The sequence below is a fragment of the Rattus norvegicus genome, chromosome 8 (genome assembly GCF_021556685.1).
Source record: "Rattus norvegicus strain SHRSP/BbbUtx chromosome 8, alternate assembly SHRSP_T2T, whole genome shotgun sequence".
In the NCBI taxonomy this organism is placed as follows: Eukaryota; Metazoa; Chordata; class Mammalia; order Rodentia; family Muridae; genus Rattus; species Rattus norvegicus.
In genome coordinates, this window is record NC_141541.1 from 79398384 (window position 1) to 79412176 (window position 13793).

At 45.5% G+C, this 13793-nt stretch overlaps 1 pseudogene; it reads left to right on the forward strand.

Annotated features, from left to right (window-relative positions):
• Nucleotides 1-439: 439 nt before the first annotated feature.
• Nucleotides 440-1551, forward strand: LOC134480201 (glyceraldehyde-3-phosphate dehydrogenase-like; annotated as a pseudogene).
• Nucleotides 1552-13793: the final 12242 nt, after the last annotated feature.

Below are 13793 nucleotides of genomic sequence, written 5' to 3' on the forward strand. Positions count from 1 at the left end.
GTGCATATATATATCATACATACCCCAATAAGTTTTTTAAAGCATGTTTAAAACATTTCATTTTTATGCATGTGTGCCTGCTTATGTGTGTGTGCCTGTGTATGTATGTGTGTATGTGTTTGTTTGTATGTGTATGTCTGTGTAAGTATACGCGTGTATGTCTGTGCCTCTGTGTGTGTGTGTGTGTGTGTGTGTGTGTGTGTGTGTGTGTGACTTGAGTGTAAGTGCTATGGGGACAGAAGAGGGTATAGGATCCCCTGGAGCTGGAGTTACAGGTGGTTGTGAGCCCCCCAACATGAGTGCTATAAACCAAACTCAAGTCCTCTGGAAAAGCAGCAAGTGTTCCTAACCACTGAGCCATCTCTCCAGCCCCTACAAGATGTTTAAAGATATTTCAAGGCTCTCTGCTCCTCCCTGTTCCAGAGACAGCAGCATCTTCACATGCAGTGCCAGCCTCGTCTCATAGACAAGATGGTAAAGGTCGGTGTGAATGGATTTGGTCATATTGGGCATCTGGTTACCAGGGCTGCCTTCTGCTCTGCATCTGGCAAAGTGGACATTGTTGCCATCAACGACCCCTTCATTGACCTCAACTACATGGTCTACATGTTCCAGGATGACTCTACCCACGACAAGTTCAACGGCACAGTCAAGGCTGAGAACGGGAAGCTTGTCATCAAAGGGAAGCCCATCACCATCTTCCAGGAGCGAGATCCTGCTAACATCAAATGGGGTGACGCTGGTGCTGAGTATGTCGTGGAGTCTACTGGTGTCTTCACCACCATGGAGAAGGTTGGGGCTCACTTGAAGGGAGGGGCCAAAAGGGTCATCATCTCCACCCCTTCTGCCGATGCCCCCATGTTTGTGATGGGTGTGAACCACGAGAAATATGACAACTCACTCAAGATTGTCAGCAATGCATCCTGCACCACCAACTGCTTAGCCCCCCTGGCCAAGGTCATCCATGGCAACTTTGGCATCATGGAAGGGCTCATGACACAGTCCATGCCATCACTGCCACTCAGAAGACTGTGGATGGCTCCTCTGGAAAGCTGTGGTGTGATGGCCATGGGGCAGCCCAGACCACCAACCCTGCATCCACTGGTGCTGCCAAGGCTGTGGGCAAGGTCATCCCAGAGCTGAATGGGAAGCTCACTGGCATGGCCTTCCATGTTCCTACCCCCAGTGTATCCATTGTGGATCTGACATGCTGCCTGGAGAAATCTGCCAAGTATGATTACATCAAGAAGGTGGTGAAGCAGGCATCTGAGGGCACACTAAAGGGCATCCTGGGCTACACTGAGGTCCAGGTTGTCTCCTGCGACTTCAACAGCAACTCCCACTCTTCCACCTTTGATGCTGGGGCTGGCATTGCTCTCAATGACAACTTTGTAAAGCTCATTTCCCGGTATGACAATGAATATGGCTACAGCAACAGGGTGGTGAACGTCATGGCCTACATGGCCTCCAAGGAGTAAGAAACCCTGGACCACCCACCCCAGCCCAGCAAGGATACTGAGAGCAAGAGAGAGGCCCTCAGTTGCTGAGGAGTCCCCATCCCAACTCAGCCCCCAACACTGAGCATCTCCCTCACAATTCCACCCAGACCCCATAATAACAGGAGGGGCCTAGGGAGCTCTCCCTTCTCTCCTGAACACCATCAATAAAGTTCTCTGCACCCCCCAAAAAGATATTTCAATTATTATCATAAAGTAAGGTAGACCCATTGAAAACATTATTTTAGAAGAACATGTAAGCAAAAATAAGAAAGATATTTGGTTGACTATTTTCCTGGCTATCTATCTATCTATCTATCTATCTATCTATCTATCTATCTATCTATCTATCTATCTATCTATCTATCTATGTATATTTATAACCACTTACCTGTTGTCTTACCTATCTTTACCCAGTTGGACCTGTGCTTAAGAAGGCAGATTCCCATCACTTTCTAACATGTATTTATTTTCACTAAACTTTACTATTCATCACAAAGTAGTATCACTTTAGTGGCTTACTGTATCCCAAGATACAGACATTGAAAGTCTTATGGTGGTGTGGTGTGTTTTGTTTGAGTATATATATCACATATTAATATCTGCAAACATTTTACAAGATGATCACCGTAAGTCAGCCTACCCTTCTCTACCACCCTCAGCAACAGCAGGACTGACTGACACTTGCAGAACTGGTCCTTTATGAGACATGTTGGTCACTTCCCATCTGATGGGGGCATTCAGAATAGTCCATGTCTTTTCACTTATTTGCCCAAGGGTAAAACATCCCCAGCTCTCCTCACAGCCATGAACAAAAAGTACAAGAATGGCAAGACTTATCACTAAAGGGTGGAGAGGGGCCAGTGAGATGACTCAGTGGATAAAGGCACTTGCAACCAAACGTGAAGATCTGATTTTGATTCCCCAGGACCTACAAGGCAGAAGGAGAGAATCAACTTCCCCTGGTTGTCCTCTGCCCTCCACATGCACACATGCACACATGCACACATGCACACATGCACACATGCACACTTGCACACATATTAAATGATTTTTTAATTATACACAGACAGAAATGGGAGCTGATTGTGATAAGTCAGCATGACTAGACCTTATTATGACAACTGTCACCCTCCAGTGATATGCCCATGCTTTTCCTACTCACATCCCTATAACTTATCCCTAATGTGGTGATTTGAATATGCTTGGCCCATGGGGAGTGGTACTGTTAGGAGGTGTGGCCTTGTTGGAGGAAGTGTGTCACTGTAGGGGTAAATTTTGAAGCTCTGCCCGGTACAGCAGAGTCAGCTTCTCCTGGCTGTAGTCAGATGAAGATGTAGAACTCTCAGGTCCTCCAGCACCATGCCTGCCTGGACACTGCCCTGCTTTCTGCCATTATGATAATGAACTGAACTTCTGAAACTTAAGCCAGCCCCAATTAAATGTTGTCCCTTATAAGAATTGCTTTGGTTGTAGTGCCTTTTCACAGCAGTAAAACCCTAATCAAGACAACTCCTAAAAGCTCAAACCTCCTTTGTCTAGTTGCTTTTATGAAATTTATCACCTTTTATTAAAATGGAGCATAAGGGACTGGGGAGAGGTGGCTCAGTGGTTAAGGGCACTGACTGCTCTAGCAGAGAACCAGTTTGGTTCCCCACATCCACATTACAGCTCACCACCATCTATAACTCCAGTTCAGGGGTTCTGTCACCCTCTTCTGGCCTCCCCACACACTCATGCATAAGGTGCACATAAACTCATGAATGTAAACCCTTATACATGTAAAATAAACATAGGGTGGTTTTAAAAAAAATGTCATGTAAGTTTCTAAACCTAAAGACCTCTTTGGATATTTTTCTCTTCCTTCCTATGGAATTAAAATTACTAATAACACTCCCAGCCTCTCCTCCTGTTTAATTGTATAGTACCTCATATTCTTCTCTTTCCTCAGGTTTCAAATCAGAGTAAAGTTTCAAAAGCCAAATGCAGGTTGATGTTGTGCAGGTGAAGGCAGACACAAGATAAAATGTTGCCTGTCATTGGACGAGAAGGAAGGGCGGCGGGAACAGAGGTTTTAGAAGGGGAGGAAGAAGCAGAAGAAAAGGGAGAGACAACATGGAGGCAGACCCAAACGACCCATCAACATGCATCTCTACATAGATACAGGTTGTTAGGAATATTTCTTAAGGGATGGATTTCTATAGGTCAATTTATCTTACCTAGATGGGCAGTTTATATCTTTATCAATTGTGAGTTTATTGTGTGGATGTCTTGGAACGAGAATTAAACATAAATCTGATTGATAAATACAGCTTATTGAGTCATAATTTCACTGGATAGTTGGGAGTTTATACTTGCACTACCAGGGGGTGGTTGCTGGGAGTGTGGGTAGAGTCTGTGGCAGGGAGCTGCGATAGGCCAGCCCATGCGGGACTTCTAGAACCCTGATTTTACCAGGTAGCTAGAACCAGAGAGTTCCCGGCTAGCAGAGCCGCTGGGAGAGACACTAACCAGAGATAAACTCTATGGTTAGTTCCATATGGCCCCGTGGGTGCCAGAACTAACTCCAGGGACCAGCGTGGCAAGGTGCACGCTGGAACTGCCTGGGTCAGAGAGTACTTGAGGGCAGCATGGAGCTACGGAGATAAAGATACCCCATAGTGCCATGTGGCCCTACGAGTGCTGGCGCTAGTGTGGGATAAAAGGTTCAGGGACTTTTAAATATTTACCACAACAGCCAAACATTGGCATTTTACAGTAAAGAATCCCTTCTTGACACATGTGCCCTCATGTTCTTAGATGGAGACTCACACTGAGAGGTGGGCTTCAGAGTATGATTTAGGGTCACCTGGAGACCTCCTAACGCTCAGCTCACCGAGGCCTTCACTAGAGTGGCTTAGTGAGGCTGGGCAGGCCCACCTGATAGACTACAGGACACACGTTGAGAATTATTGCTCAGTAACCAGGCAAAGTAGCCTTGTCCTCAGAGTCCCACCTTGCCTTTGTGTAACCTCAGCACCTCTGGACAGCAGTTTGTTTAGCTATAAGTTAAAGATAGTGATGTCATTTAAGAAGCTGGAGAGATGATCCAGCAGTTCTGAGTTCTTACTGCTCTTCCAGAAGACCTGAGTGTGTTTCCCAGCACTCAGTAACTCAGTATTCGTCAACTTACAACCTCCCATAACTCCCGCTTCAGGGACTGTGACACCCTCTTCTGGCCTCCATGGCATAAACCATAACACTTGTATGTGTGCACACTTACACACACACACACACACACACACACACACACACACACACACACACACACACACACCACAATTAAAAACAAAATACAGTCTTTATATAAGAAAATATACCACTACCATGTAAGTTAAATGGCTTTTGTGAGCTTTGTGTACTGTAAACCAGTCGTATTTGCTGTTCCTTTTTGTTCCTTTTAGCCAGGTAGGGAATTGAAACACGCCCATCTGCTGCTCTTCAGAAAACCTTTGGTGTTCAGGGAGGGAGTTACTCCTTTTTCCAGGCATGTCAGAAAAGCTCTTTTCTTGTACCTGCTGTCCCCTCTAAGGCAGAAAGTCCCCCACTGTACTTTCCCCCAATGCTGCTATTCCTCATTAAGCAAGGGGATGCTGGGCACAGCCTGCCTTTAACCTGGACGCTCAGGAAATCCTTATAAATAACGAATGCAGCCAGGCCTAATGAGAGCAGCATCCTCTCAGGCTGCAGCAGCAAAGCTTGGCTCCCCCAGCTTCCCAGGAGGGTGGAAAACCCTCAGACAGTTCTGGCTACTGTGCATTAGAGTTCCCAGTGGCCCAGGCAGTTGGAGTGCTTTAATCAAATGCAAGGCCACAGCTAAAGCTGGGTAGGGGTGTGAGGTGTGTGTGCAGAGCTGTCGGAGGGGTGGGTGGTGGAACAAGCAGGCTTCTGCAGCCAAGATTTTCTCCCTTGCATGTGGAGACTGGGGAGGGAGCTGAGTGGGCAGGCTGGCATTTCAGGCAGAGTGAACGGGTCGCTCGGCAAAGCTCAGAGGCGAGGGTGTTGCTTAGTAAGGCAGCATGGGCACTACCAGGTAGGGTTGGTGGGGCTGAAATGCAGTAGGGGAGGGAAGGCAAGGTTCTGGGAGGGAAAGGTCACATAAGGTGTGTTGCGGGCCCAGGAAAGCAGTCCTGTCAGTTCTGTGCTCACCCCACAGGCAGCTCTTCACAGCCCATATTAAAAAAATAAGTTGGTGTGATGGCTTGTGCTTCTGTGCCGTCTGGGGGAGGGGTCTATACGGGTGGATATTTGGGGCCAGTCTGACTAGCCTCATCAGCAAGTTCAAGGCCAAGAGGAGACCCCGTCTCAATAAAACCAACATGGGCAGCATCTGAGGAATGATGGTGGAGATTGACCTTTGACCCCACCACACACAGACACACAGACACACAGACACACAGACACACAGACACACACACACACACACACACACACACACACACACACACACACACCACTGTTATGGCATGGCGGAAGTGTAGCCGAGGGAAGACCATTATCTGTAAGGATGCTTTTGGATGTACAAAGACGGAAATCAATGTGCCTTAGTTTGAGTTTAAGTAGTTAAGCTGTGATAGGGCCCAGAGTCAGGAGCCAGCAGTCCTGTAGTCAGAGGCCGACTGAGGGAGCAAGAAGCCATCAGGGCTCATTCTGTTCTTACTGATTCCCCATTTGAGCTTTCTTTGTTTTTATGGTCCACATGGATGAAGAAAATGAACTCTTTATTCTGAAGCACATGCCCGACATGTTTGGGATTTTGCCATCTGGAGAGAAGGTACCTTAGTCTCAAAGTTCCAGGGGAAGGTCCCTGGCCAGCCCTGCATGTTCCAATCAAATCTTGACATGGTGCGGGGGAGGCTGTTCTGGGACATCAGTCAGACGTGGATCAGGGAGGGAGGTGAAGGGATTTCACTCAGAAACAGACACTTTCAATCTATACGCAAGGAGGAATGGAGCAAACTCTCTCCTGAAGGGCTTTGGTCTTTTGTGTATAACTCCTGTGGTTTTGTTTGTTTTGTTTTGGAGACAAGGTTTCTCTGTGTAGCCCTGGCTGTCCTGGAACTCACTCTGTCTCGAACTTAGTGGTGCACCTGCTTCTGCCTCCCAAGTGCAGGATCACAGGCAGGCACCACCACTACCAGCCACACCTATTAGTTCTCAGCCAACAGTGAAGCCAGACCAAACTTGAAATCTGGGGCAGTGGTCGTAGGGTTTGACTCCTGGAAGATAAGCTTGTGACAACCTTGGAAACAATATTGAGTTCTGGAAGATGACACCATCTATAAATAACAATGGTATCAACCTGTGCTAACAGCCATGGGGAAGCTGAGAAAATAGATGGTGGGCTAGCAAACAGCTCTCCCATAGGCCGTGAAGAAATGGCTCCTTAAATGTGGAGTTTAAAAACATCAGACAGATAGCTAATTAGTGGAAATCAAAATACATGTCAACTCCACCCGTCCATGATGTAACTGCTTTCTTTGTCTCTTCTTTTCTTCCAGCTTTTCCCAGTGCCAAGGCTTACACAGTTTTTGAGAATAAACATTTTGTGCTCCATATTACATAATGAATAACTTCTACAGTGCCTTTTCTTCATCTTAAACATCTTTACAGCACTCCGTGCTTTGGATTAAATCTGCTGTAGTCTCCTTGGCACATACTTAAGATCTCAGACGATGGTCTGAGTCATAGAAAATGAGCGAGACCAAGCAAAATTAGCTTAAAGTTTTATTTCTCTTTGCTTATGAGTGTAAGTGCAGGTGAGTGCAGTGTTAAGGCCAGTGTAAAAGTAATTTGGGGGGCTTTTCCATCGCCCCCTTTACCTCCCAAATAAACAACACAGAGACCTTATTTTTATTAGCAAGTTTTAAGCACTGTAATTGGGCAGATACTCTCATTTTCTAACCTTCCATGACTGCCTATTTCCAGGTCACATGACCCATTACTTGTCCTTGTCTTGCCCTGGCTGCTCCTGATCCATTGGTGTCCTCAGGGCGACTCTGCTGGCAACTCTGCCCATGACTCTGCTCATGGTGAATGCATATGGTCAATATCCTGTCCCCACTCCCCTACTCCACACACAGAAGTTCCACCTTATCCTCTCCTGCCCAACTACAGGCTGGCCATCTCTTTATTAACCAATCAGAGGTGATGGAAAACAAATTTTACACACCATTGAGACAGGAGATGCTTGACATTGCCAACATCCTGACTGCAACCAGATTTCCAGCACAGCATCTGAATACACAGAGCACAAAGGCCTCTCCCAACAGGCTGGAGGCCGGTGTTGGACCCCCCTAACATGCCAGTATATTTGGTTCTGGTTGTGAGTTTTTCTCCATGTGGGTGGTGGGAAGTGAACTTGGGGTCGTCTGGAAGAGCAGGAAGGACTCTCAAGCACTGTGTCATCTCTTCATCCCCTCAGAGACACTTAGAATAGAAAACGTCGCCTCCAAGGCACAAAGCTGGACACCCAAGACTCAAGGCTGGCTGCCATTGGTTCAGACACATTAGTAATTACCTGCCTGTTGTCAGAGAGTGGCTGAGTTTCACGGAATAGCAGAACTCTCAGATGCATCACACAAGACTGCATGAGCGTTTGTCAGATAGGAGCCATCTCGTTTTTTTTTTGATAACAGAGGTTTTTTTGTTTTTCCTTTTTTCTCCTTTCAGCTCACTGTCATGAAAGTAAAGGTGGTGAAGTTGAAATGAATTATGGCAATTTTAAATCAGACTGTTTGCATGATTGGTAGGTAGGCCATTGTGGAGGCATTTACATTTCCTGGGCTTGGCTGGCTTTCTCTGTGCCCTTTCCAAGCTGCACAGGGATCCAAGCTTTAAGTCAGGTTATAAGCTTATGCAAGCCCTTAGTCACCCTCGAGATAAAAAGCACCCTAGGCTCAAGCCTGCACATTCTGTGCGCCACTATGGATTTCTCTGGAGTAATTCAGCTAGCCTACGATTTTTTGAGGGAGAAGTGATTGAGCAGATTTATTTCAAAGCACATTTACATTTGAAAACAGGGGTTTATCAGCTAAAAAGAGCTATTCTTGAAAGGCACACATGCAGAGCAAATTTAGAACAAGCACACCATTTAGACATGATAGCCATGAATGGCCCTGGACCCTTGTGCACTGGGAGTGTATCACACAGGTACAGACTGACTCTTGACCACATGGCATTTCCCCCCGGGGACACAGGGGAGGATCTCTGTCACCCCTGTGTATCCACAGAACATTCTGAAACACTCTAGGCTCGCATCAGCATCATTATAAATATACCTGACCAAAAGCAAACCCGTGGAGAAGCCTGAGTTTTCAGTGTGGTAGAGGGATGGGATCTCAGTTCAGGCTGTGGATTGGTCTCCTGCTTCTACCAGTCGCTGATATTTGAACTTGGTTGGCTCTCATCTTCCTCTTATGGAAAGTTATAGATAGTTATCATCATCATTATTATTGAACTTGTAGAACTGTCAGGCACATTGATCATATACAGTTATGTAATGTGGTAACTCTTAGGCTCCCGTCTCCATGCAGGCCACCTGGGATTAAGCCCCAAACAGATAGGTTCTACCGTAATAGGTCTTAGGTATTGTCTCATGCTGTGTGTGTGCATATGCATGTGTGTGCGCACATGCGCACGCCCATGCTTCCTATATCTACCAAGCTAGCTGGGCCTCAAGCTTCTGTAGCTTTCCTTAGCTCTACCTCCTATCTCACTCATTGGGGTTCTAGACAATGTACTATTGAGCCCAGCTTTGTGTGGGTTGGGAATCTGAATTCACGCTTTCTTAGCTGACTCTTTATTCACTGGGCCATCTTCCTAACGCTTTGTTCTGTAGCCTTTTGGATATTTGATGAAAACCATGAGCGCCCGTTTCTTCTCTGACATCAAGCTGCCCAGGGCTTTTCAGTAAATGCCCTTGCCCACTGAGGAGACAAGGAGATAACTGGTGGATGCTCAGCTGGGATAAATGTTCCTCACAAAGGGCCATGTGTGGAAACTCATGGCAGTATTAGGAGGGAATATCAGCGTTCTGGCTCATGGCTGCAGAGATTATGGTCCATTGTCAACTATTGGATCTATAGTTTCTGGATATGTGGTGAAGCAGAACATCATTGTAGATGGTTGATGGGAGACAGAGCTGTCCAATTCATAGTAGTGAGGAGGGTGGGGGGAATATTCAGGATATTCCAGTGACCCATTGCCTCCAAGCAGACCCTCCCTGCAAAGTTCCCATTGCTTCTCAACAATGACACAAAATTACAGTCCTGTTATTGATTAACCTATTGATTGGAGCAGAGCCATCATGGTTCAGTTGTGTCTCAATGATCCACTCCACCAACTTAGAACTAAGCCTTCCATAAATGATGTTTTACAGGGGGGCCTTTCACATCCAAACTGCAACCCTCGTTCTACACAGTGGGAGTGTTCTATGAGTTGTGGATATTGATCAGCATCTTGGCGTCCATCCACTTTATGCCACCAGTACCTACCGCAGGACACTTGTGACAATCTGACCATTCCAGGTGCCGTCAATGTCTTCAGGAGGCCAAAGTTGCCCTGGTGGAGAAACTCGGCTCTAGGTATGTGGAAGGTTCCAGTTTCTGAGGCATGACTGCTCCCAGGGATCACTGTCTACTTGGGAGTCATGACCCAGTTGTAAACAATTTGATTCTAAACTGGGAAGCATACACGTTCATTTTCCGTTTCATTTTGTCTTTTGTTTGGCTGGAGATTAAGCCATAGAGAAACTGAAGGCAACTTTATTAGAAAAAGAGGTGGATCTCCCCCTGGAGGAGGTGTATGATAGGGAAGAGAAAGTACATCCTCTCTGTCCTTTGTCCCAGATAAGTGCAATTCATGAGAAATTATTCCTTTTCAAGTACGAAAAGGTTCACTAGGGGAGGAGAATCAGCCATGTGTCTCCGCTCTCTCTTTTCAGACTTACTCTGGCTAGCAACAAATCTTCCGTCCAATTCCACTTCCAAATCCCACTTGAGTCCTTGAGAATGTTCGCCAATTAAATGGTTCTCCAAACAAATTCATAATCTGTTGTTGCTCTGGATGTATTTAATAGCAGATCCTAGGAGTGTGAGAATCGGAGACACAGTCGTTCTGTCTTCTCCCTGTTTTATTACTGAGATGATTCATGCATCGGGAGCCCCAGGCAACTGACCACAGGCGACTGATCATGGACAGCAGATGCCCCTAGAGGCAGGCGCTTCTGAAGATCTTCCTCTTAGTTCTTCAACATCGGTATCCAATGAAAGTTGGCAGCTCTTCATTGAAGGATTTGTTCCATTCTTTAAGAAGTTCGCATTCCTGAGAACATTCTAAAGTCTGCAGGGAGTCGAGGGGCTACTTTGTATGCCGGCTTCAGTAAGCTGTTCGCGGGTGGATGGATAAGTGCAATAAAAACCAGTCCTGGACACAGGTGACAGTCAATACTAGTTCAGTGTGAACCGAGTCTGAGAGTCAATATTAGCTGAGCTGTAACAGGAGGCAAGACAGAGTCAGTTCAGCAGGAGAAGAACTGGGTTGGGGGCTGTACTACTGTCACCACCTAGAACTGGCTGCTCTGACTGCCTGTGATCTCAAGGCCAAAGTCAAAATCGACCCAGCCCTTCAGTCCCATTGGCGTTTGTGTAGTAAAGATGCCATAAAGTTGAAAGCATTGAACTCATTCGGTTCTAATGAGTTAAAGTAGTGTTGGATGGGGAGTGGGCAGAGGGTGTTGGAATCCAAATCCTTATTTTATAGGTGAAGACTTGAAGATCAAGTGGAGAGATGATGATGATGGTGGTGGTGGTGATGGTGATGATGGTGGTGGTGATGATGGTGGTGTTAGTGATGGTGATGATGATGATGGTGGTGGTGATGATGGTGATGATGATGATGATGATGATACTTCATGAAGTGTTCATTTTCTGCCTGATGCTTGGCTAATGTGCTTTCAGACATCATCTTCTTTTTCTCCTGTGAGCCAGACACTCTTATTATCCCATCACCAGAGATAAAGAAATGATGGATCCCAAAATCCATTGCTTGCAGTAAATCATGCTGAAATGTGGGAGTTGTTAGGGTTCATTGTCTGTACTGCTGAATGGCTTCCTCTGCAAACTCACCCTTTCTCATTGTACAAGGGCACTGAGCACCCCTGACTGAACCAGGCCTGGAGAAGCAGTTTGTGGAGTTCCAACGGCAGCACCTCAGGAAGGCGGAGAGTACAGGAGAGGGGAGTGTGGGATAGCTGTAGTATATCCCCAAAGCAATGTGTGAAGGCAGCTTGTCATACCCATGGCGTCCTGCATGAGGAGGATAAAGAAAAGGCCAGCCAGACTGGCCATCAGTGGTACATCTATGAGACTAACTCTTTTTGAATATTTGTTTCATTTTTAATTATGTGTGTGTATGTATACACACATATTTATATATACCCAGATAAACACACATATATTCTGATTTATAAATTTTTTTACTTGTGGGTATTAACTGAATATTATATATATATAGACACATATATACGTACTAATCCATATCTACACATATTTTATACATTTTGTCATGCATATTAACTATACATTACATCACTGTGATATTTTCATATATTCTTATAAAGTATTGTCATCATATTTATTACCCATTGCTCTCTCTTATCTCTTCTCCCTTGACTCTGGTCTTTTCCTTCTGGTCTGTCTTCTTTGATACCTCCCCTTCCTGGGGATTCTACAAATGAGAGAAAACATTTAATACTTCATTTCTCAAGTCTAGCTATTTTTTTTCCTTTTTTTTTCAGGAGCTGAGGACCGAACCCAGGGCCTTGCGCTTGCTAGGCAAGCGCTCTACCACTAAGCTAAATCCCCAACCCCAAGTCTAGCTATTTCTCTTAACACACTGACATCCATTTATCTTCAGACAATATGATTTTGCTCTTCTTTATGGTTGAATTATATCCATACCAATTTTCTTATCCATTCATCCACCAATGGGCACCTAGGCTGCAGGTGCCCATTATAATCACAGGTGTGCAGACGTCTCTATTATAAACCTTGATTGGTTTTTAAGTAATTCCTTGTAAGCCATTCTAGAATCTGGCCTAAGTGTGTAAATCTGAAAAAGAGTAGCTGCTGAGACTAACACTGTAAAATGCTTGAACATTTAGTTCCTTGGGTGCCACAGACCTGTCTCTGCTGGGTTCAAGAGGTGGGCTGTGGCAGACAGGGGTGCCTCTTCAACAACAGCTTTAACCTTCCCAGTGCTCAGGTGGCAGACAGCCCTGCAGAAAATGTTATTTTGCTTATTTAAGCAAGTCTCAGGATTCAGCATTAAGCATTCCCCAAAAAATTCTAGAACGAAAGCCTTATTTGAATTCTGAAGGATGGTTGTACTCAGAGGAACAATGTTCAGATATTTGAAGATTTGTGTATGTGGCACTACAAATGCTGGAGCCCATGATAACAGGGAAACGTTGATTTAAATGTATAATGTTCAACATTTTGTGTTCTGTTGTCTTAGGTTTGCAAGCAAAATAAACCACCTAGCATCTAACGAGCCTATCGTGCATGACGGGTACAGGCAATGAATTTGTTGCAACCAGAGTAATTCTTCTGGAGTCTTAGAGGGAGGGGACAGGAACAAGCTGGGACTGGGAGGTGTCTAGATTTATGATATATTAGGTTTTCTCTTTCTTTACAGTGCCTTTCTGGGCCAGACACTAAGTTCAATTATATCTGACAAATATTTACCAGACTTGGGTAGGCAGAGTCCTGGCACCCAGGGGTGGGTCTTTGCTCTTGCCAGATATCTTTGTCTTCCCCCCTGAGTTTGAGGTGGGCTTTACTTTTCTCTTAATCTAGGAGTCTATTGAAGAACCATCCGTGCAGGAAGCCCTTCATTAAGTATAATCTTATGTCTTTACCAGCTGCAGGGCAGTACCTGATGAGAGTATAGCCAGTCTTGAGAAAGGAGCCTGGGAGATCCTAGCAACAAACAATTCCTTTCTAACACTATCTCCTAGCTTTATCAAGTGAGTCATCAACTCTGTGAAGCTATTGCTTCCTTTCTTCCCCCACCCTTCCTCCATGCCGCCATGGTCATTATATCACCATTAACTCATCTCCCTGCCTTTAGAGGTAGACCCAACCCATTAGATAAAGGCTACCCGAGATTCTACCAAACCCCTGCTCTACCACCAGAGTGCTGTTACCAAAAATTCTCACTGGCTTCCATCAGCCTAGAGACACTGTTGACACAAAA